Genomic DNA, 12,239 nt, shown 5'->3' on the forward strand with positions numbered 1-12,239 from the left:
GATTTTAAATTGTTTATTTTCTTGGCAACAGTCTGTGAAAAAGCATGTGGAGACTACATTTTGATCTTGGCACTGCAGGGGAAAGCTTCCTGCAGAAGACAATGCACTAGAAGCATTTTGCAGGCTGTAAATTTGAACCCTGCCCAGCTTGACATGGCAATAAGCTTTAGCTCAATCCTTAATCCAGCTTGCAAAAGACCAGGGTGTCCAGTTCCCATGCATGTGCAGAGTTCTGAAGATCTTAGCTTGTTCAACAGCAAGCACTGCACCATCAGCCCACTTTCAGATTCTGAGAATCTGTCCTATAGTAATTGGCCAAGCATTTGTGCTTTTCACTACAGCATAAACCAGAATGACAGAGAGATACTTTGAACCCTGATCTACTTTACCAATCTGAACAGGTTACTAGGTTTTCTAAAGCTAAACCTTTTCTGCTTTTGAAATGGGGATTTTTTTTTTTAGCAAAGTAAAAGTGATGTTTATGAATTGCTAGTCTAGTGTCTATCATACCATGAACACTCAATAAATGTTGGTTGTGTTATGAAAGGAACCAAAATTCTCCATATCTACTGACTATATCATGCTTTTCCCTACCATTAGTTAATTATGTCAAGTTCTCATACACAGAACAGTGCCTAGGATAACAACCAGCAAAGCAGAAAATGCTGCTTCCAACCCTGGCTTTGTACCTTCCTAGCTGGTTAACATTGGAAAAAGCTCCTGATGTTTCTTCATTGTGAAATATTGAGTCTGGAATCGGGTTTCCTAGATTCACATTCTACCTTTTTTCCTTCTATGACTTGGATGCATGATTTACAAACTTAATCACCAATGTGGCAGTTTGAAAGTTATAATCCTTAAGGAGTGGTTAGGTCATGGGGAATCTCGGGAGTGTCTTTATTGAGGAAGTTGAATCCTTATGAATGATGACTATAACCTCTTTCCCTCCTAGCCATGTGATTCCTTCCACCATATTATGACGCATACAAAAAAAGACCTGCACTGGACACCTATCCTTTGAACTTGGATTTCTTAGCCCCGAGAACTGGAGGGAATATCTCTTTTCTTCATAAATTACCCAGTTTCTTGTACTCACACAGAGCAATACAGAATAGACCAAGTCAGTTCCCTTAAGAGCTACATAAACTTTAGTTTCCTCATCTGTACGTAGGTCCTGATACTAAACATGATCTACTTCATGGCTCACTGGGATAACTAAGTGCACTAATTCTTGATGAATGCTTAAAACAGTGCTTATTCAACAAAAGTGAAAAATATTAATCTCTTAAATTATATATGACAAGTTATTTTTAGCTATCATGAATATTAAATAAAAAAGTAAATTGTGCAGAATCAGATGAAATTTCTATTATCTGGTTATATGGCAATTTCAAATATTCAATAACATATAAAGCTGATGTCATAATTTTTGATCTATACTAAGCACTGAGTAAATGTTCTTTCCAATTGTTCCATTTCAACATTATCTTATAGTCACAAAGAACTGTTAGATGAGGCAATTTTGATCTATTCTTTCTCATTATGCCCTGTGTGGCTGCTGTAGGCATAGAATACCGAATCTATTTGGCTTAGCCTCTGTAAGAGAATGACTGAGTCATGACTTCTTCCATTGCTGCATTTCTTGACCCTGGTAATTCCCTTAATATAGTCTCATAGCACTTGGCCAAGATCTCCTTAAAAACATATATAGGTATTTTGTGCCACGTCCCAAATTTTTCTGACATTTTTCTAGCTTGACTCACAGTTAATGGCAAGTTAGGAATTCACAACTGGCTCCAACTTTGCAGTCTAAAAGTCTCCCTGACTCAATGTTCCTTGTCATTTGACCAAACACCTCTTTGAAGATGGTTGTAGATACAATATGTAATTTATGGTTATTGGTGGGAATCAATAAAGCTGCTCACATAAACTTTCACTGAGCTAAGCAGAATATGTCCAACTTCAATACAACATATAAAAATGAGATAGCCCCTTCCCTAGAAAACAGCATAGCTTTTACAGGCCCCAATCCTGAAGGTAGTGGGAGTGGCCAAGGTAAGCGTTGGCAAACAGAACTCTTAGGGAAGTGCCTGGGATTATCAGAAATGTATGAATGGGCTTTTACTTAGATATGTCAGCTCAAAAGTATTTTTATAGATCCAGACAAAATGGTTAAGTTTATAGGACCATGAGGCTGAGGAATTCCTGCTATTCAGGTCTCTCTCCCTGGCTCTAAATAGGACTGAGGGAAAAATCTGTGCAGAGGGCATTTTGAAGCTCACTTGAACAAAAGTGGCAAGATGTGGTAATGGTCAGTTTAGTAAAACTGTGTTGGAGAGAACAAGGAAAAAAATCTTTGCTCTAAAATATTTTTTATTAAATAATTGAAGAAATGGAATGAAACACCTGCAGTTTATAAATCAAAGTTTCTATATGGCATATAACATTTGCTAATAAATTCTCATAAGCACAAGTCTATTTAAAATCTTTGAATGGTGCAGTTTCTTTCCAGATGGGTTTACTTCATCTGACAGCACGTTTTCCAAACTTCAAGTCAATATATTATAAAATTGTACTTTGAAGTTCATTTCAAACTCTTACTAATGATAAAGACCCATTGCAGAGCAAATTACTAATCCATGAATGGCAATAATAAACTAAATTCAAGCATTATAATAATTTTTGGCAATATTTTATTGAATTTTTTGTTGGTGCTCAGTTTTATGTTGATTCTTTGGAATAATGGAGATAACAACTTATCAGAAATAAGTTGGTTATAACATTTATCCACTTATTTTCAGACACTGTGCTGTGAACGATATTAATTAACACTCACCTATTCAGCAGTTTTCCAGCACTTACTGATTTCTCAGAAAGGAGAACACTTTAAAACAACATTATGATAATTTCTTATGTCTTCATTAAAGGGCATTAATATTATTGTTTGCTTGTTTGTTTTGAGACAGAGTCTCACTATGTAGCCCTGGCTGGACTGGAACTCAATAGGTAGACCATGCTGGACTCTAATTCAGAGAGGTCCACCTGAACCTGCCTCCTGAGTGCTGCGGTTAAGGTTGTGTGCCACCATACCTGGCAAAAGCTAGTATTTTTCACAATTAAAAGCGAGTTTTTTAAAAAAATTATTGAGCTTTTGTAATTTCATAAAACAGTTCTTAATCAAATTTAGACCCCATCCCCCACCCATGCCCCCATCCCCCCACCAGAACTGATGTACTCTGCCATACAAGTTAATTCTTATGCAGTCAAGCATTTGTACCCAGATGTCCTTCAGTGTAAATTTGTACACTGGAGTCTAGTCAGCCCATCTAGAGATTGTGCAAGGCATAATCTCCCTCACCCAATAGCAATCAGTCTTTAATAGTTTTCAGTCTAAAGAAAGCCTGCCATTTCTCTCCTCCCCTCTGGACCCTTGATTAATTGAGTTGGCATGAGGCCTATGCTCGATGCCACCATTGGCACAAGTTCACATATGCAAGCTTCCAGTGACCCGAAAGCCTCTGCTTTCCTGTGTTCTTGAACCAGCCCTGGATCTTACAATCTTTCCACCATCTTGACTGCCTGCAATGGTCTTTGAGCCATGGGTGGGTGAGTTTCGATATAGGAGTCCCATCCAGGATGCATACTCTGCAGTCTCTTATTTTTTAAAACTTGGCCAGTTGTGGCCTTCTGTGTGCAAATCACTCTGTTGTATAAGGAAGTTTTACTGGTGAGAATTGAAGGATGCATTAATTTTCTCTCTACCCCTTGTTCCTCTATGTTCCATGAGCTTTAGGTGTAGAGGTTCAACTGTAGATGTGTCACCTAGCACTGGGCATCTCTCAGATACATAGTCTCTGAGTCTGAACAGTTGTGGAATTCTGCAGTAGCCTCCATCTGTTGCAAAAGAAGCTTCTTTTATGAGTGGTGTACGGTATGCTTGTCTGTAAATATAAGGATCCATATTTAACACAAGGTAAGAAATTTCATTTGTCTAGAGATATGAAAGAGAGAGGGGTTTCTCTAAGATCTACGTCCTCTCTTGCTATGTGTATTTGGCTGAGTTTACAGAGCCACCAATGAGTTTACTCCACTGAGAGGGTTTTAAGCCCAATTAGATACCTGTTAATTATCCCCCTCAGATAACAGTGCCACTACTGCACCAACAGAGGTAGAGTGCTGTGCCAGTCATTATGGTTATTAGGAGTTAGAACTTGGTTAAACCATTGATTATTTTTCTCCCTTGGTAGTATCATCAAGCATTATGATAGCTAAACTTTGAGTAGAAGGATTCTAGGTCAGTTTCTGCTCCATTGCTCCAAGTCCTTTATCTGAAATATGTCCTATCTTCAGGAGTAGGAACTTACCTACTAGTTCCGGGAGATAACCAAGAGGTTTGTCAATAGCCTGTGTTATTTTGGGAGTCCCCTGAATCACTCTCATCACTGGTCAAAGGGAGATCTCTTTTTTTCTGCACCGTTTCATGCCAAGCAGCTTTCAGGTATACATACGCACTAATGTTTAGACCTTGCATGTGCATTTCTCATGGGGCTTCAAGGGAATCACATTTCCCTTTGGCTTTCCTAGCCCTCCAAGATTCATTCATCTCTACTCTGTTTACTTATATCCGGCCTCCTTCCTCCCTCCCCAGTCCCAGCACCCCTTTTATCCCTACCCTTTCCCCAATAAAACACACCTCCCACAATTCCCCCCTCCTGATTTCCCTCCCCCCCACATACTGTGGCCCCTTGCCTGTCCCTCCTTCTACTCCTCCCTGCCAAACACTCCCACTTTTCCCACTTCCACCCAGTAACATCTGTTCCCTACTATCCCCCTCTTCCGGATTCTTTCTTTTTCTTTACTTCTGTGTAGCCTTTCCATTTTCCTGGCTACTAATGTTACACCAGAATTTATAAACTCACATATAAGGGATTGCTGTTACAAGCTGCAAATGAGGAAGAACATACAGCCTTTGATTTTCTGTGTTTGTGTTAGTTTACTTGGTATAATACTTTCTAGTTCCATCCATTTATCTGCATATTTCATAATTCCATCTTTTACTGCTGAGTACAACTTCAATGTATAAATGTACCACATTTTTGTTATCCATTCGTCAGTTGAGGGACATTTAGGTTGTTTCCATTTCATAGCTAGTGTGAAAAGAGCATCAACAAACATGGATGTACAGGTATCTCTACAGTATGATGAATCCTTTGGGAATATGCCAAGGATTGATATAACTGGATATGATAGGTTCATTTTTAGTTTTTTGAGAGTTCTCCACACTGTGTTCCATAGTTGTTGCACAAATTTTTATTCTCACCAGCAGGGAATGAGTGTTCCTCTTTCTCCACATCCTCTACAGCATTTGGTGTCTTTGTTGTCTTGATCTTGGCCAGTCTGACTGGGGTAAGATGGAATTTTAAAGTGGTTTTTATCTGCATTTCTCTAATTACTAAGGAAGTTGAGCACCTTTATGCTTCTTAGGCATTTTTATTTCTTCATTTGAGACCTCGATGTTCATGTCCATAGCCCATTTTTTTATTGGGTAGTTTATTTTCTTGTTTCTTTGTGTTTTGGGTTCTTTGTATATTCTGCATATTAATCCTCATGTGGATATGTAGCTGGTAAAGATTTTCTCCCACACAGTGGGTTTCCTCTTCACTTCTTTGGTTGTTTCTTTTTCTGTACAGAAGCTTTGCAGTTTAATGAGGTCTCACTTATTGATTATTGACTTTAGTGCCTGAGCAGGTGCTGTCATTTTAGAAAGTCCTTTCCTACACCTATATCTTAGAGGGTGCTGCCTACACTTTCTTCTAGCAGTTTCTGAGTTTCAGGTTTTATATTGAGGCCTTTGATACTTTTGGAATTGACTTTGGGCAGGGTGAAAGACAAGGATTCAGTTTTATTCTTTTGCAGGTGGAGATTCAGTTTTGCCAGCACCATTTGCTGAAGATGCTGTCTTTCTTCCATTGTGTGCTCTTGGCCCCTTTGCCAAATATCAAGCGGCATAAATTGCGTGTATTCATGTTTGGGTTTTCTATTATGTGCCTTTTATCTACATGTCTATTTTTGTGCCAGTACCATGTGGTTTTTATGACTATAGCTTTGTACTATAAGTTTGTACTATATGAGATCTGGTATAGTGATCCCTCCATACTTTTTCTTTTTGCCCAAGATTTCTTTGGCTATCACGAGTCTTTTGTGATTCCATATGAATTTTAGGATGATTTTTTTCAAGCTCTGTGAAGAATGGCAGGATATTTTGATTGGCATTGCATTGAAACTCTAAATTGCTTTTGGTAAGATGGTCATTTTAATATATTGATTCTAGCAATCCATGAGCATGGTAGGTCTTTACATCTCCTAGACCCTTCCTCTATGTCTTTCTTTAAAGACTTTAAATTTTCATTGTAGAGATCTTTAATGTTTTTAGTTAGGTTTATTGCTAAATTTTTAAAAGCTGTTGTGAATGGTAGGGTTTCTCTAAATGCTCTTTCTGATTGCTTGGGTATATAAAAAGGCTACTGATTTTGTAAGTTGTTGTAACTTGCACAACAATTCTCAAGTTTAAAACCTAACCAAATCTCTGAGTGGCTAAAGAAAGTAGTGGAAATTGTGTCTGGTATTCTAACCCTAAGGAAGCTAGTTTTCTCATAGGTTATCATAATGGAGCAAGATTAGCTTTGATGGCTGTCTTCTCACACAAACTTGAGTTTGTATGGGTCTTGTATATGCTGCCACCATTCTCTAGACCATAGTACATTTTTCCAAGAGAATGATGAGAAGGTTTGACTGAGTTACCTTTAGTGGAAATTGAAAAAACTTGTAAAGTAGAAAACAAAATGAAACAAAAGAACCAAAAAAACATATATTATGCATTCTGTGATTTATGTTAAGTCTTATTGCATCAAGTTAGTGTATCTAGACATCCTTCAGTGCAAGTTCATCCACTGGGGTCTAGTCAGCCTATCCCTTAAAGATTAGCTCTTCCTCACCCAGCAATAATCAGTTGTCCAATAGTTTTTCAGCTAAGGTTGGGCCCTGCTGACCATTTCCCCAGTTCTATGCTGCTTTTTGGCTACTTGAGTTTGTATGGGTCTTGTATATGCTGCCACCATTGCTGTAAGTTCACAGGAGCAAGGTCCCAAGAGCCTGTAAGACTCTGTTTCCATATGACCGGGCACCTCCTCCTTTGGCTCTTATAGTCTTTCTGCCCCCTTTTCTGCAATGGTCCCTGAGCCTTAGCTGTGGCTTCCTCTGGTACACAGAGACATCAATAATGACCAGATCTTTAATTGAACCTTAGCATTTGTGCCTGGTCTAATTGGGCTTGTGTTTTTATGAAATATTGATAAAGTATTTATGCTGTTTAAGCAACAATTGTCCTTCAGGGTGTGGGACATCAGCCCTCTGTAAAAGTAAAGAGTAACATTTTTAAAATATAAAGTAAAATCTGTGATAAATGGAAGGAATCTTATGATAGCAGTTGGAACACTACACTTCCTTTTGGAAGTGTCTTGTAACTGAAATTGAAGATGTGAGTTTAAAAGTCAAGTATTTGCCTTGCTTAAAAGATATCAAATAAAAATGTTAATGTTTCCTGTAGAAAAAAACAATGGCAGTTCTAAGTAGACAGGTGCAAGTGTCTATGCTACCCAATGGTTGTTTTTTTACTTGGAAATGTGGCGCTAATAGGTTATCACCCAGTTAATGTACAGTGTGGCTACAAAGTGAGACTCATTTGTATATGCAGTTTATTGCATCTTAAATTATTTCAATGATGGGTATATTAGTTACTTTTCTGTTGTGTTAGAAATACCATGACCAAGGGAACTTATAAAAGGAAGAGTTTATTTGAGCTTATGGTTCCAAAGATGCAAGAGTCCATTGTGGCAGGGAGGCATGGCTACAGAGGTGGCTGGAGGAGGAGCAGAAGCCAAGCTCTACATCTTCAAGCAGGAAGCAGAGCAAGACTGGAGATCCAGCAAGGCTTAAGAACTTGTTAAGCCACACCAGTGACATGCTTCCTCCAGCATATCCACACCTCTCAGACCTCCCAAGACAGCACCATGAACTGGGGACAATATGTTCAATTACCTGTATTCTATGGGAGATATGCTCATTCAAACTATCACAATGGGATTGATGTAATGTATTTCAGGGGTATGCATCTTTAAACGTTCATTCTTTTACTTGTTTTTTAACATTGATTACAAATATTGAAAGCTTTACATTTTGTACAAAATATTAAAATCCATTAAATGGAGTAGAAATTTAAAAGAAACATTAAATTAAAGCCAAAAAGAAAATAGCAGAAAGCCTGTCTGTAAGTTTAAATCTTTAAAAAGATGAAGTAGTACATCACAGTGCTTTTTCAAGTGTTCTGGGCTACCTGCTGCTTCCCAGTATATCTTAATTTCTTTTTGAAAGAAACAGTGGTAAGATTTGACTTATTTAGTTCTCCTAATGATGTAAAAACTTTATATAAATAAATAAATAAACTCATAAAAGAGAAAGGTAAATTTAAGGATATAAATGAATGAATATTTCTTGAGGTTGAGCAAAATATAAAATTACATTTTAAATGAATAGAATGCAAATTAGTATTTTTATTTCATAGATTTATATGTAAAATAAAAAAATACTGTCTGCATGATGAATTTGACAGGGAGGTTATTAGAGAATTATTTTTACATGGAAATTTATTTGTATATGTGAATTTGCTACGGGGTGTGCATGTATCATTAAATGCCCGTGCAGGTAAAAGGATAAGTTTCAGGGGACAGCACTCTCCTTCCACCATGTGGGTTGTTTCTGGGGATCAAACTCAGGCCATCAAGCTAGATGGCAAGTACTTTTACCTGCTGAGCCTTCTCACCAGTCTGAGAAATATTTTTAATGAACTATTGCACTTTTGCCATGATGGTATGAGGAAGATGAAAATAAAAATCTTGCAATATAAAGTACAGCTTTGGAAAACTGTCAAAAATGTAAATGTTTGATAAATCAATAAGATTGTACAACAGTTTGATGAGGTTTTATTCATAAAACTACAACACTTAGATAAGACCATGGGGCATCTATGTCCCTCTTGACTGGCAATGCTGCTACTTGTTTTTCATATCTGTTGGCCAAGTAGTTCAAGCAGGAGACATTGAGGATAAAAATCAAGCTTTCCTGCTGCTGATGGAGAGGACGTCCTTGAAGAAGATATTGTCTTTAAAGTGGCGATACTCCAGAGAAGGGAATGCAGAGGCCCTTCAGCTCTACTGGCCTGAGGATGAAATCTATTTTAGGAAACAAGAAACTGACAGTCCAAGAAATTTCCAGGAGTTCCAAGTCATGAGCAACCTCTACTGACTGACCTGAAGCCTGACAGTTGCACAGTTTGAAATGGAAAGCCAAACTTGCATCTCTGGCTAAATGCACATGAATCAGGATGGCAAGACATTAGAAGACATGACAAGGAAGTAAGAGCCAGAGCAAATGTGAAAAAGGCCTGAGCTTCAAATACGTTCTAGGACACAGGAAGATTTATCATCAGAGAACAGAAGATTCAGCTTGTGGCTAGACACATTTCAGCACAATTTCTGACCAATCATTGCTGAAGACCAAGATGTTACACTGAAGAAACAGAGTAACGAGATTAAAGATGAAAAATACAATAATAAAAAAGTAATGCTGCAACCTCCCATAATAGTTAAAGGAAGTTTCACAAATTAGGTCCAGAGAATCTACTGAGAAAGCCCACAAATCGAAGTATAATGAGTTTCAATATAAAAGTCAAAATCAGAGTTACTAAAATGTATCAACCTAAAATGCCCAATATTCTAATAAAATCTTCAGAGGCAGTAAGACTAATGAGAAATAGTGTCTCATACTCAGAAACATTCATTTTAATTTTTAAAAAGCCTATCAATAGCAACAGCTATTGTCCATTGATACTGTGTTCAGCAAGGATTGCAAATGAGCTACTGGGATAATACTCAGGAAAAAGATGGTCACATTTTAAAATATAAAGGAAAGTATAGCAGTAATTACTTAATGAATAATAACAAAGGGTAGAAGTAAATGGGAATGCTTGCAATGTGGGTATCAACCTGCACAGTTGTGAAAACTTAGAAGCTCAATCATCTTCAAATGTTCTGAACACCACAATCTAAGAAAATTTCAAGCATGTTTTTTCCAAGCATATTTTCTATCATGTAGCGTGTTTACTGAATGTTTCCTGTTTAACAGGATTATAGTTGTTACTTTCTTCTAAGTTAAAACTTGGGATCTTCTCGTCATTTTGTTTCTCGGCCCTCAATCCAAATATTTCCTCACAAACAAATAATCTACTCTGCCACATTTGAGAAGAAATAAAGGAATAAAGATAATAAAACTGTAATGAATTTTCATATAACCCAAGTAACAAAGAAATATAAAATTAATATGGTAGATACTTTTTCAAGATAAAGGAATTGATAATCTATTGACAGATGAAAATATCTTAGTTTGTCACTAAGGAACCTTGACTAAATAGAATCAGTTTCATTTGCTGATATTACTGACTGTATTTTATCAAACTTCCAGCTTAATCAATAACCCAGAATCATAATGAACTGCATTACTTTTGTTTCAAAGTGGCATAGCAAAAACAGATCAAGTTAAAAGAAATATTGCAATGCTATGACAGAATATTTGAGTAAGACACTGTAAATTAGAAATATTTCACCAAAAAATGTGGCATGTAAGGGATATGCTGATGCTTGAACAGTGGCTCTGCATTAGCTACTTCAGGATCATATTGAAAACATCAGATATAAATAGCTTAAGGGGAGAAAAGGATTTATTTTGACTCATATTTTCAGAGTTCAGCCTATTATCATATAGTGAGCACAATAGGAGAGAACTTCACATTAATGTGGGTAGGATGTGGAGTTATGGCTATGTAAAAAGGAGCAAGGACAAGATATGGCCCCCAAAGGCACCTGAGTGAACTACTGCCTCCAACTACGTCCCAATAATGCAATCATATTGGAAATCTATCAAAGAATCAATCCATTGATTTGGTCAGAACCCTCATGATCTGTCCCGTTTCAGTTTTAAACACACACCCAGAAGTGACAAATGCACCTAGAGGTGTGCTTTAACCACCACAAGCTACATATCAAAGGAAAGAGAGTCAGAGACAGAGAGAGTAATAGTAAACCAACAGATTAAAAAGTGAACTGGGAAGAGAGAATTCAAGGAGAGCCAAAGAAATCTGAATCCTGGATCTTGCATAAAAGTGCTCAGTGACCATCAGTTGCTCCCCACTGCTAAGTAGGAAAAGATAATTATTGAAAGATCAATGTTTGGTTCTTTAAGAAAAGACTGGAGAGGTAATATATTAGAAAAGGAAATTTTTGACATCAGAAGAGGACTGCTGACGACTTCCAGAATCCCCACATCATGTCACATTCCAAGCCTCATTTTTATAAACAAGAACTTTCCCTAGCGTTAACAAGTTTTATATAATTGAATAGTTTATGACCCCAACTCAATTTTAACATTCTTCAGTGACTTTGTAATTATTTTCACACATCTTAAAAGTTATGAAACTTATATTTTCAGGAAATTTAGTTTCATGCATATCTTTTTTGTAATTAAACCCAAAGTTCGGCTGTAATATGTATTTTAATACGCATACTATCATAAAAATGTTATACATAGCACCATCTGTTGGCTGAGGCATCTTTAACAAATGAAAAATGTCTGTGCATATCAGACTTGAATATCATTGAGAAGTTTGAACAGAAAAAAGGAAAAGAGCTTTAGTTTCAATCAGAAACTCTGAAAGTGTGCATGTGGTCTCTGTTATTTCGGTCTCTGTTGACAGAAAAGATATCAGCTATGAAATGTTGGCCTTGTAATAATTTATTTTAATCAAACCTGTTAGAGATGATTTTAAATCTTATGCTCTGTGTTTAGGCACATTAATATCACTCAGAAGACTTATAAATGGTGAATTCAGTCATTCTGAAAGAAATATAATGCATTAAAAAACTATTGAAATGGGAGCACTATTTACTACTACATACATAAATAAAATGAGCCAAATTATACACTCTTTACATATCCTTCTTTGTTTTAAATTTGACTATCTATGGATATTTACTGGTATTACTTTTATAGTTATATAATTAATAAGGACTGAATGTTATTTATGCTTACTTATATTCCTTAGGATCTCAAGAAAGGAGAATGTTACATAT

This window comes from Nannospalax galili, unplaced genomic scaffold (genome assembly GCF_000622305.1).
Source record: "Nannospalax galili isolate Female #2095 unplaced genomic scaffold, S.galili_v1.0 scaffold128, whole genome shotgun sequence".
NCBI classification, from domain to species: Eukaryota; Metazoa; Chordata; class Mammalia; order Rodentia; family Spalacidae; genus Nannospalax; species Nannospalax galili.